Genomic DNA, 13,809 nt, shown 5'->3' on the forward strand with positions numbered 1-13,809 from the left:
ACTTTAAAAATCTAGTGTTTGACAAACTCAAAGACTCCAGCTTTGGGGACAAGAACTCACTGACAAAAACTGGTGGAAAACTGGAAATTAGTATGGCAGAAAGTAGGCATTGGCCCACACTTAATAACCATACACCAAGATAAGGTCAAAATGGGTTCATGACCTAGGCATAAAGAAGGAGATTATAAATAAATTAGAAGAACATAGGATCGTTTACTTTTCAGATCTGTGGAGGAGGAAGGAATTTGTGACCAAAGAAGAACTAGAGATCATTATTGATCACAAAATAGAAAATTTTAATTATATCAAATTGAAAAGTTTTTGTACAAACAAAACTAATGCAGACAAGATTACAAGGGAAGCAATAAACTGGGAAAACATTTTTACAGTCAAAGGTTCTGATAAAGGCCTCATTTCCAAAATATATAGAGAATTGACTCTGATTTATAAGAAATCAAGCCATTCTCCAATTGATAAATGGTCAAAGGATATGAATAGACAATTCTCAGACAAAGAAATTTAAACTATTTCTATCCATATGAAAAGAGTAATGCAAATTAAGACAACTCTGAGATATCACTACACACCTGTCAGATTGGCAGGGACAGATAATGTGGAATGTTGGCAGGGATGTGGAAAAACAGGGATACTCATACATTGTTGGTGGAATTGTGAACATATCCAGGCATTCTGGAGAGCTATTTGGAACTATGCTCAAAAAATTATCAAACTGTGCATACCCTTTGATCCAGCAGTGTTACTACTGGGTTTATATCCCAAAGAGATTTTAAAGAAGGGAAAAAGATCTATATGTGCAAGAATGTTTGTGGCAGTGCTCTTTGTAGTGGCCAGAAACTGGAAACTGAGTGGATGCCCATCAATTGGAGAATGGCTGAATAAATTGTGGTATATGAATGTTATGGAATATTATTGTTCTGTAAGAAATGACCAGCAGGATGATGTCAGAAAGGCCTAGAGAGACTTACATGAACTGATGCTGAGTGAAATGAGCAAGAACAGATCATTGTATACTTCAACAACAATACTATATGATGATCAATTCTGAGGGACGTGGCCCTCTTCAACAATGAGATGAACCAAATCAGTTCCAATAGAGCACTAATGAATTGAACCAGCTACACTCAACAAAAGAAGTCTGGGAGATGACTATGAACCACTACATAGAATTCCCGATCCCTCTATTTTTGTCCATCTGCATTTTTTATTTCATTCACAGGTTAATTATACACTATTTCAAAGTCTGATTCTTTTTGTGCAGCAAAATAACTGTATGGACATGTATACCTATACTGTATTTAACATATACTTTAATATATTTAACATATATTGGTCTACCTGCCATCTCGGGGAGGAGGTGGGGGGAAGGAGGGGAAAAAATGGAACAAAATGTTTTGCAATTGTCAATGCTGAAAAATTACCTATGCATACATCTTGTAAATAAAAAGCTATAATTTAAAAAAAAAGAAATAAGCATGTCATAATTAGATAAACTGATTGCTCAGACCATAAACACACCTTCCAAGATTATGCAGAAAAGATTATTAGTTTAAAAGGACTTTCCAAAGCATGTGTTCTCCTAACATAGACTTTAAGAACTTCAATTATTTCATTCCTCAGTGAGTCAATAGAAGATGCTTTTAAGCAAAGACAGCCAGCAATAATAATTTAGATTTAAATAAAAGGATGGGAGTTTAAATCTTCCATTTATTATGTATGTAATCTTGGGTCCCAGTTTCCTCATTTGCAAAATCAGTGGGTTGGTCTAGATGATTCTGAGGTCCTTTTCAGTTCTATGTCAATTTTTATTTGCAAAGCATTTTATTTACAACATCTTTTCAAGGCCAGTAGCATAACCATACTTATACCTATTTTATAAATTAGAAGAGAAATAACTCTTCTAATCTCCCATGAAAAAATAATGAGCAGAGTCAAGACTGAAATCCAGTTCTTTGAGCACAAAATGCAGTAATCTTTCTCATATTTGAGGGCAGGAGATCAAGAATGAAAGCACACAATGAATCTGGTTAATATATAACTTATTTCATAAGTCATCTAGAAAAGGGGGAGGAAAGTGGCCTTTTTTATTTTACTCAATTAAAGAATATCAGAAGTAGATGAACCCTTGAGATAATGAAACATATTATCTGTTACAAAGAGCAAAGAGTTGATGGATTTAGGGTATAAAATATATATATATATATATATATATATATATATATATATATATATTACAGTAATTTAGGGAATTTGTTTAGCTTGACCATGCATATTTATTACAATTTTAAATTTTTTTCTAAATTATGGGATACAAAGAAAGAAACTGGATTTCTATTCATTTGTTTTTCAATAGAAAAGTCCAAGGGGAATGCTACATATGTGACATGCTGTGTTGCACATTCAGATGAGGTCATTATATCAATAAAACTGAAAAAGACCCCAAAAAAAAGACAATGAAAAGTGATATCACTTCACATTTTTGTGTGGGAAAGACTTGCTCCAGTTACTCCCTAAGGTATAACTACTGGCTTAATTATGAATATTTATGACCAGACAAAGAAGGAAGACTGTAATTATACAGATCAAATTAATAGTTTAAAGAAGAAAGTCTAAGATGACTCTCAAGTTGTAAATCTAACTGCCTCGAAAGTATGGTGGTGCCAGAGATATAAATAGAGACAGGAAGAAGAAGAGTAGATTTACAAAAAAATATGATGAGTTTTTGTTTTGGACATGTTTAGATTGAAAATGCCTATGGGACATCCAGGATGAGGTATCCAGTGGACAGTGTATGTTGTAGGATTAGTACTCAGGAAAGATATGAAGACTGACAATATAGGTTTCTGAGTCATCAGCAAAGAAACAGCATTGAATCTATAGAAACTGCTCAAGTCATTAAAATCAGGAATGTTGGAAAAGAACAGAAGAGAGTCCATAACAAAATCTGGGATAGGCCTGTACAAAGCATTCAGGGTATGGATGAGAGGGAAGCAAAGCAGATTGTGCTAACCAGGAAAGAGAAAAACCAGGAGAGAGCAGTACCCTGGAAATCCAGAAACAGAGAATGGCTGGGATATTGGAACGATCAGCATGTTGGAAGTTTCAGAAAGAAATCAAGATGAATGGTGAAAAGAACATTAAATTTAGCAATCAGGAGATTATTAGTAACCTTTGAGAGAGTGGTGATTACCTAAAACACACCAGCAATTCTCTCATTTCCATGACTGCTCTTTTGCTTAAAATACCCTGCTTTCCTACATCTGTCTGTCAAAATATCTGTTCCAAAACCATATTCCTCTATGGCTTTTCCCATAGTACTTATTAGATTTTGCATTTCATTATATTTATATGTATTCATATCTTTTCTCAGGGGAAGGTCTCTTGCCTTATTTTTTACCCCATTCATTTCCCCAATATTATAGAATCTCAATAAATTTCCCCAATGTTATAGAATCTCAATAAACTTTGATTAAATTAAAAGAAAAAAATAGAATGTAGAACATAAGACACAAAACATAAAATGTAAAACATTGAGTGTTAGATCTGAAAGTGACCTTTGAACATTAAACATCAAATGTTAGAACTAGAAGAGAACCCCTTAGATTATCTAGTTTAACTGAAAGTGAAATGTAACTACAGAAAGAGATTTGTTCAAGTTACATAATGATTGATTAGCACAGTAATGACAAAGCCCCAGATGTCCTGATTCCCAGAGCCAAAGATTTGTGAGTGAAATAATGCATAGAAAAATACCTGTGTCTTTGTTTATGGGACTGGACTTTTGTATAATTCTACTACATTTGCTGGGACTAGGGTTTGTGGGAAGATCATTGCAATGGCAGCAGGAAGGCTGCAGAGATATGTATAGAGGGGTGGGTGGAGAGGCTGGGACTGTAATCTAGACTACTCTGGCTCCCTTATTCCCCTTCCCCACCCTCAAAGTATCAGTTCTACACACAAGGAAAACCTAACTTTTTTATAATTTGTTTCCTAGATACTGCACATACTGCTTTACGAGCACGAGATGTAAGAAGAATTTCTGCTTTTTTATTTTAGTACATTTCCCATGCCGCGGTAAAGGGATCATTGATTCCAGCTCTGTCTGCTTGTTCTATGTTCCAACATCCTGTATTCTGTGTTCTGAGATCCCTCTAACATTTTGTGGTCTGTGCTCTGACATTCCATGTCTTGTGTTCTAGGATCCCTTCCAGATCTATCTACTATTTCAGTATATATTCTGTATTCTGTGTTCTGAGGCCTCTTCTAGCTCTGACATTTTATGTTCTGTGCTTGACTTTCTATGTTCTATATTTTCCCTTCCCTCTGATCCACTGTGCTCTGCTCTGACATTCTGTATGCTATGTTCTGAGGTCTCTTCCAACTTTGCATTCTGTGTTTTAAGCAGAGCTCTAGCTCTAACATTCTGTGTTCTTTGTTCTGAATTCCCTTGCTGCTCTGAGTAGTCTACTTTATTTGTTCTAAGATTTCTCCTAGTACTCCTATTGTAAAACTCAATGACATTGTCTGTAATGAAGCAAATGTTAGTGATTGTTTTCTTTCTCTTAACAATGATTATTTCAGTGTCTTTTATGATTATGAAAATCTACTTATTGATTAAAAAGAACAAAAATTAAACAAAATGAAAGAGACAGGAAAGATTCTCTGAAAGAGTTAATAGCTCCCAAATTATGGAACCCAGAGCACTCCCCAGAGTTTATTTCTCTGTTTCAACTGTGAGTAACAAGCTAGATTTCTCTCTACCAACCTAATTTCAGATTGATCGCTGGATACCTTCCATTTAAAATCTCCATTTATATAGTGCTTTCTCCTTTCCAATATACTCTCATTTGAATCTCACAAAAGTCTTCCAATGAGGTGAAAGGCAGGATTATTTCCTTCATTTTGCTGGAGAGGAAAGTGAGGTGCAAAAGGGAAGTTTTTGAATAATAAATGGAAAAGACATGAGAATCCATTTAGTTCAATTTCTTCATTTATAGATGGGGAACTAAAGGCAAAGGTTATACAAATGCAATTCTAAGTTACATTAAGAGAGATATCATATCAAGAATAAGAGAAGTAATAGTCCACTAGACTCTGCTCTGGTCATACCCCATCTACAGCATTTCTTATATTCCATTATGAGCAACCTACATTAGGAAGGACATTGGAAACTGCAGCAAACAAGGAAAGAATGAGGAAGACTGATGAGGGGACAGAAGATTATGCCACAGGAAGTTAATTTAAGGACATTATGAAAATTAGCCTGAGGAAGAGTAGATTTAAAAGACGTGTGACTGCTGAATGGTTGTCATATAGAGAGCGATCCATCTGGTTTTGTTTAGCTCCAGAAAATAGAAGTAAGATAAATGAAGGATACCTACAAAGAGAGATATTTTGGCTCTATCTAAGGAGGGGAATTAATAATTAGAATTGTCCTAAAATGAAATCATTGGGGAAGCTAGATGGCACAGTAGATAAGAGTGTTGACTCTGAGTTCTGTAAGACCTTAGTCCAAATATGGCCTCGGACACTTTATACTTCCTAACCTTGTGATCCTGGGCAAGTTACTTAACCCCAATTGCCTCAATAAAATAAAATAAAAAATTAAATTAAATTGTCTGCCTTGGGAGGTAGAGAGCTTCCCATCAATGGAAATTATTTTAGCAGAGACTAAACACCCCTTTCATTATTCTAACAAGTAACTTGTCCAAGAACACAGGACCATAGTGAAACATAAACTTAAGTCATGGCAGTGTTGTAGCATAATAAAGGTAAAGCCAAGGCTAGATGAATTTTTGTCAGGTACATTGTAGATGGGAATCCCTACTAAGTACTTATTCCAGCTAAAACCCCATTTCTACAGGAAGTCTCTCCCAGTCCCCCATAATTCTAGTGCCTTCCCTCTATTGATTATTTCTAATTTATCTTCATTTTTAGTCATGTCCAACTTTTTGTGACCCCTTTTGGGAGTTTTCCAGCTCTAGGTGGGTTTCTGTGATAGAGGAGGAGAATCAAACTGTTTTATTGCTCTTCTAGGCTAAATGCAATTACCCATTAATTGGATGCCCCAGACACTATGATCCTGTCTGTGGCACTGATGGACATACTTATAACAATGAATGTTTGCTGTGTTCAGAAATTAGGTAAGTATTACTGTGACTTTCTTTAGATTTAACCTTTTAAAGCTCAATGTGTTTATTTCCTAGACATGGGGACTTGAGACCTTAAAGATCATCTAACACAGTAGTTCTTAATCTTGGGTCTCCAGGTTGGTCCCCCATAATGGATCAGTTGAGAAAACTTTGTAAGGACCATGAGTTTGGATGGGGAAAAAATGTCTTTATTTTCACTAACCTCAAACAGAAATTTCTCATTTCATTCAATTATAAAAGGAGGCAACAAAATGAAAAGGAGTCTATAGGCTTCATCAAACTCTCTCTTTCTCTTTCTCTCTCTCATGCACACACACACACACACACACACACACACAGAGAGAGAGAGAGAGAGAGAGAGAGAGAGAGAGAGAGACATACACAATTTTAAAAACAAGACAAAACAAAACCTTGATTTAGTCCAAAACTTTCATGTGACAGGGACCTTGAGGGAGGAAGTGTTGATATTCCCCAGGCCTCCCAGATAATAATTTACAGAAATGGGATTCAATCCCATGTCTGAGACTAGCACCTAATCCAGTGTTCTTTCTACCATACAATGATGCCTCTAATTTCTAATATCTGTCCAGACATGAACAAACTCCACACAATTAGCTGGGTCAACTGGACATTAAGAAATTATATCAGTTGGGTTACCACTACAATGATGTCAAGGAAAAATTCAATGAAAAATGAGGAAGTTTCATAAGACTTTCACATGTACAACATGGCAGGGAAGGGGGAGCAGCCCTTGTCTTAGAGTCAGGAAACTTGGGATCTAGTACAAACTCAGCTCCTAACTAACTTCATGATTTTGGGTAGGTTACTTCCCTTCTATAAACTTAGGTTTTCTCTTCTGTCAAATGAAAGACATAGACTAGATGGTCTTTAAGTGTTGTTTCTAGAATTCCTATCTAGAGCTAAAGTTTTGAGTTCTATAATCCTTTCATCAATACCTCAATAAATGTTACATTTATGCTCAGGTTAAGGGTATAAGAGTTAGGGCATGGTCTTTAAGTCATGGATTTAAACTCTGATTCCTCTCTGTTGTTTGTCCTCTCAAAGAAGAGCAAGACATCAGGGAGATGACGCCATGATATGCAAGTGAATTGGATTTAAGTGAGACGGGACTGTGCAAAGTCACCAGCCTCATTTCTCCTCCAGAGCCATCTGGGTCTAGTGGCCAGATATGGATTAGGACCTCAGTAAGTGGCTGGCCAAGATTTGGTATGTTCTTTTTCCTCAAGGGTTCTCATCATTCTAGCTGGAGACACTAAACACATACACCTGAAATAATAAAAGAATCAGGAGGGCTAAAAAAACAAGATGTGTACTCATAGATTCATTATTAATCTCCTTCATGAACTCTTACTCTCAGCCGAACTGACTTTTTTGGTGTTCCTTTCACCTGAAACTCCATCTTCTCCCTTTATGACTTTCCATGGGATATACCCTAAGCCTAGAATGCCATCCCTCCACAGCTCTGCTTCTTGGACACCTAGTTCCATCAAAACTTTTTTTCAATTATCACTTATTGCACAAAGTAAGTGATTTTTCCCAATCCTCTGAGTGGTTGAACCATTCTCCCTATTCCCTCAACTATTTTAGGTTTACTGAATATACATTTTGTATTTTACTCAAAGATTAAAATCCTTTAAGACAAAGGTTGTTTTATTATGGGGTTCTTTTGTATCTGTAATGTCAAGCACAAAGGAAGAGTATAATAAATCTTGTTGAATTGAATTAAATCAAATCTGAAAAGTCTCTTCAAAAAGAATCTTCAGATCTGGAAGGATTTTATGGAATATGCAGATCAACTCCGTATTTTTAAAAAGAAGAAACTAAATTCAAGGGAATATAATTTATTTGCCTAAGATCACACAGATCATGAACAAAAGAACTATAATGCAAATCAGATTTGTTGTTTACTGCTCTTTTCTAAAGGCTACCAAATCTGCCCTTGAACACTCACTAGCTAAGAATCTCTTCCTAAGTTACTTAATCTTGTTTGCTTCAGTTTTATCATCTATAAAATGAGCTGGAAAAGGAATGGCACACCCCTCCAATTGTCATTCATCCTTCATTCTCAAAGAAGACGAGTATATTTGCCAGGAAAACCTCAAATGGGATCATAAAAAATTAGACATGACAGAAATGACTGAAGGACAATAGCAACAAAGGAGTTCAAAGGAAGAAGATGTCAATGAGTAGTAAAGGAGGAAGAGGGGATGGAAAAAGTGAGACTTGAAGGATGAATATAGTTTGGACCAACTTGAGGAAAGGGGAAGATCTTCCATTCCAAAGGAACAATTTGATGAAAGGGAAGGCTGAGCCTAGTGAAACTATGGAATCTGAGGGGTAAGAAGGAAATTGAGGATTAAGATTTAGATTTTTTCCTTGCATAGGACACATTTCCAAATTATCCTAAAACTATACCCTAGCTTTGTCTCATATCAGAGGCCTCCTCCTTCTTGGGGACTGGGAGATTTTGGAACTACCCAAGCTTGATATACTGTACTAATCGCAGACTTGTGTTCCTCAATGTGAATAATTAGGAAGAACTCCAATTTTCTGGGCTTGACTTGGTATCTTAAACTGTTCCAAGTGCATTATTTCAATACATTAACATGTCTTGCTAAGGTGAATTTTGAACTATTTGGTAATTTTCCCATGGTCTGGCTTAGTTGTTGAAACAAACATATCTTTATCAGCAATAGGGAAGAACAAACAAAAATAAGATGACCTTGAATTTTAGAAATCCACCAGGTTCCAAGGTAAAAATCAGCAACTTGGAGAACACAAAATGTCAGAGCTGTAAATGCCCTTACAATGCAGAGTTTAAAATGTACCTATATCTTAAACATATGGTTTCCAATTGACTAGAACTTCTCGAGAAGCTCTGAATAAAGTTTTAAATCAAGGATTGAAATCAAGTCTTGAATCCCTTTGGCAGTCTGGTGGCACTTTCCCAGAATCACGTTTTTAAAGGCATAAAACAAAAAATACAGGATTACAAAGGAAATGGAAATAGTCAACAAAACATGAAGAAAAAAAAGTTCACAGACTTCCAAGTTAAGAATTCTTTACTAGACTTTTCCTGACTAGTCTTATTGTCCAAATTCAGGGTCATGAAAATGTGATGATGTTATGCATTAAAAGTAAGTAATTTATAGTCCTTGAACAAATTTGGTTGTATTGATATTCAATGTTAAGTTTAAAATGTAACATTTTTCTTTGTGTAAAAAACAGAGTAGCTAATATACAGCAGAAGCAATAATTAAGGTGATTAAACCGAAGAAGCCATGATTCCTAGCATAGCAGTGGATTTAATTCATATGGGAATTAAGAATTTTGGGGGAAGATAAGACAGGAAGAATGGAGGGACTCTGAGGCACTTAAAACTAATAGTAGCCTACATTTATGTAGCACATTCAATGTGTCAGGTAGTGGGCTAAGCACTTTACAATTATTAACTCATATGATACAACAACCTTGGGAGAAAGGTGCAATGATTATTCATTTTGAAGATGAAAAAAGTGAGGCAAATAGATTAAGTGACTTGTGTAGGGTCATATAGCTAGTGAGTGTCTGAGATTGGACTTGAATTCAGGGTCTTTCAAATCCCAGGTTCCTCACTCTTATCTATTATAATTCCAAGCTACACTTAATTTTATTCAGAGGAAAAAGATCAACCCAATTATGATGCCGTTTGAAAACTGTGGTTGTGTTTAACTCAGGGAACAGAAAATGAAAGAGCTGAAGAGAAAACCTTAGGGGAGGAGATATTAATCACTAACTTTAAATATGGGAAGGATTATTGAGGTAGTAAGAATATTTTGTTTTGCTTAGCTCCAAAAGGAAGAAACAAAAAGCAATGAGCAGAAATTGCCAAGACTCAAATTTTGGTTCAAAACAAGAAGTTTCTGACTCAAAAAAATATGATCATCTATGAATTAGCTGACATTATGATACTTTTTATCTAAGGTTCATTCCAAATTTTACATTCTGTGTTTTAAGGTTACTCCCTACTCTAATGTCCTATTTTGTCCTTGTTCTAATGACTTTCCAGGAAGAGTTTTCTTTCCTGCCTCAAGGTCACGATTTTTGTAATGATGGTAACTCACAGTGCTCTTTTTATTTCTTCTATAGGAAAAGAAATGTTCCTATCCGTGTTAAAAAAAAAAAAAAAGAGGGGAGATGCTAAGGAACCAAAATATCCTCGAGCAGCACCATGATTGGTCAGCCTGATTCTTTAATAAATGATGAGACTGTCTCTTGCTGTTTATATGATTTCTTAAGAAAATCGTGTTGAAGAAAATCAACTGTGGCATCCTGAATAGGCTGACAACAGGAGTAAGCCAAAGAAGAACAAAAATTAGAGCAATGGGAGCCCAAGAAGCTATGTCATTTCTAAGAGTTCACAGAACTCTGATCAAGAGAATACTTGTATGAGATATAATAGTTATCCTCCAGTATTTCAGGAGTTGTTGTGGAAAATAATTTGATCTGCTGTCCATAGGGTATAGAAACAAAAGCAGTGGGTCAGTCATTGGAAGGTACATTTAGGAAGATTATAAAGAAAAGCCTTCTTATATTAAGATTTGTCCAAAAGAAGAAGTTGAAATGTGTGTACAGATAACCATTCCTAAAATTTTAAACAGAAAGCATAGAATCACCTTTTGAAGAGTTTGGGAAATGTCCAGTTACATTTAAGTTCAACTCAGTTCTGGGTATTACAAAATAGTCAAGTCCTCTGGGGGAACCCAGAGATTTGGTCGTAGTTTTTGTTCTGATTTGGCTCAGCCTTTTCCATGTATATCTGTCGTGCTGGGTGATGTGTGAACCACTTGAATTCTCTGAATAAAGATCATTGATTAAAAATCCTTTCCCTCTCTACCATCTTGCCTATGTTTCCCAAATAATGATTGGAGGGAGATCTTGAAATGCCATGGGAACAAAATGGGCCTGAGATTTTACTGTGTCCACTGGGGGGTGATATGGTTCCATTCTCTGACCTTCCCTACTCACCAAGTATAGCTAGCTGCCCCCAGATCTGAAGTAAGCATAAGGTATCATGGTTGCCAGGGAGGGATGTACCCAAATACTGCATGAGCATGTGGTTATAATTAGATCTGCCAAGTCATGCAATGTCCAAATTGGAAGAAAAATCAAAACACTTGAAAAAACATTAAATGTCAGATCTTAACACATAGAATATAGTATGCCAGAGCTCAGGATCTCAGAACAAAGAACATGAACTGTAGCAGTGGGAAGGACCATGCACAAAGCATGGAATGTCTTAGCTGGGAGGAGTCTCAGAAAAATAGAATATAAAGGAGAGATGATAAAATATTGATTTAGAACTAGAACCACTTCATTTTATAGATTAAAAAAAAATGAGATCTAAAGTGAAGAAGTGACTTGAAGAATATTCTATAGGTATTAGCAAAGTCCGAGTTCAGACTCAGATCCCGTAGTTGCAAACCCCAGATTCCTTCTATTGCACCTCACTACTCTGCTTACTTCTAATGTATCCATCTCCAAACCACCCTATAAACTGTTGCCTGACTAATACTTAATTTTTCCAAATGGAAAGGAGGAGAGAAGACAGAAGAAAAGGGGGAAAGAGAAAAAGAGTGAGAATGAGGAGACAGAAAGAGAGAGAAAAAGAGAAAGATAAAAAGAGAGAGAGGAGAGATAGAGAGAGGAAAGAAAGAGAGAGGGAGGAGAGAAAGAGAGAAGAGAGAGAGGAGAGAGAGAAGAGAGAAAAGAGAGAGAGAGAAGAGAGAGAAAGAAAGAGAGAGAGAGAAGAGAGAGAAAGAGAGAGAGGGAAGAGAGAGAAAGAGAGAGAGATTGAGAGAAATACAAAAGGAGTGTGGTGACCAGGGAAGGATACTGTGGTCTGGCAAGGTACAAGAATGGCCATGGGAAAGTGGCTTGGTATATCCTTTCCAAAAACAATAGCAAAATTAACTTGATTATGCTTCCAGATCTGCTAAGTAGTTTGGGACATTACATCTCTTTGTGGCCAGTCTGAAATAGGGAGGCCCATAAGATAGTCACTAAGAAAACGGCCAATGTTCCAGAGATGAAAGGGTAAAAAAAAGCCTCAGGTCTTTCTGGTTTAGGTGACAAGGACTTGGACAAGGCAGGAATGTAGGCAGTAAGATACTGCATGGCTGTTATCTGACTGCTCCATGACTCACTCAAGGCAGAATCAAATGAAAAAGCAGTCCCAAGGTCTCCCAGCCATTTTCTTGACTGTGATTCAGAACAAATGAAAGGTGAGATTCCACTAGCCAGGAAATACACCATCCACCCTACAGCTCCCTGTAGGGACTCAGGTCCATGTATCTGTCCCCAAAGAATTTCATCCAACATGGCAAGCCTATTGCACTTCCCTATTTAAAAACTATTTAATGATTCTCTAGCTGTGTTAGTCCCTCAGCCTAGCACTCAAAGCTGTTCATGCAGTGGGAGCTAAGAGCTTACATATCACTGGGAAGTTCAGGAACAAAAAAGAATCCTATGAAATCATTGTGTGGAGGGAAGAGTTTGTCATTGCAAGAATCATAAAATGAACCTGTTGCAGGCCCTGGCTACAAGCAGAACCTTATGCTCTATGGGCCATTTTGACATCCAAGATCTATCCCTTTGAATGGCTCTGCTTTTGCTAATTCTCACACTTGTGATAGAGAAGAAGCCACAGAAGCAAGAGGGAAGTCACAGAAAGGAAGCATTGGGACATAATGAGGGAAAAGGAAGTCAGTCAAATGTGGGTGGAGCAAGGTGTCCTAAAAGTCTTAGTACAATTTGAAACTTTAATAATTTAAAGCTGCACTGACTTTTGAGATACCCATTTTAAAGATGGCTGGGAAAGGTATAGTCCTGTCAAGCATTCATCTTTTTAGAACTCTGCAGTATCTAATGACTCCAGCTACTTTCTCCCCTTGGAAACTCTTTTTTACATTTTTATGATTATTAACTTCTTTTAATTCTACTTATCTAGCCGCCCCCTCAGCTTCATATGCAGGATCATCATTCTTGAATGACCATCTAAATATGGTTGTATACCAGAACTCTTTCCTGGACCCCATCTTCTCTTCTTTCTCTAAATGCTTTCTGTAAAGCACATCAATTCTCCGAAGTCCAATATTCATTTCTATACAAATGATTATCACATATGCATATCAGTTAATCAAAAAGCATTTATTAAGTACTTACAATGTATTAGGCAATGTACTAAGTGCAAAGGTTGTAAAGAAAAGGAAAAAAAAACTATCGCTGCCCAAAAAGGAACTTACATTCTAATAGGAAGATGTCCATAAACAGATGTATTAAAAAAATCCATAGGGACAGTTCAATTTTAACAAATCCAAAACAGAATTCATTATCTTTCCAGCTCTATCACACACACTTCTCTCCTCTTGGACATCAAGATAACTTCAGTTACCAAGTGTGAAACCTCAAAGTTAGCCCTGATTCCTCATTCTCCCATGTTCCCTCTATCCAATAAGATGTCACATCTTACAGATTCTACCTCTGCCTTAGTTTAGGACATCATAAGCACTTACTTGAACTATTTCTGCCCTAGTCAGATCACATGTGGAATATTGTGAACAGTTCTGGGTGCCATGAT

At 36.4% G+C, this 13,809-nt stretch overlaps 1 long non-coding RNA gene across 1 annotated transcript; it reads left to right on the forward strand.

The window, feature by feature from the left end:
- The first annotated feature begins 3,987 nt into the window (after positions 1-3,987).
- LOC116421149 lies at positions 3,988-10,369 on the forward strand. Its single transcript, XR_004231455.1, has 3 exons — positions 3,988-4,044; positions 6,055-6,161; positions 10,320-10,369. It is a non-coding gene; the product is annotated as an uncharacterized LOC116421149 (long non-coding RNA).
- Positions 10,370-13,809: the final 3,440 nt, after the last annotated feature.

This window comes from Sarcophilus harrisii, chromosome 2 (genome assembly GCF_902635505.1).
Source record: "Sarcophilus harrisii chromosome 2, mSarHar1.11, whole genome shotgun sequence".
NCBI lineage: Eukaryota > Metazoa > Chordata > Mammalia > Dasyuromorphia > Dasyuridae > Sarcophilus > Sarcophilus harrisii.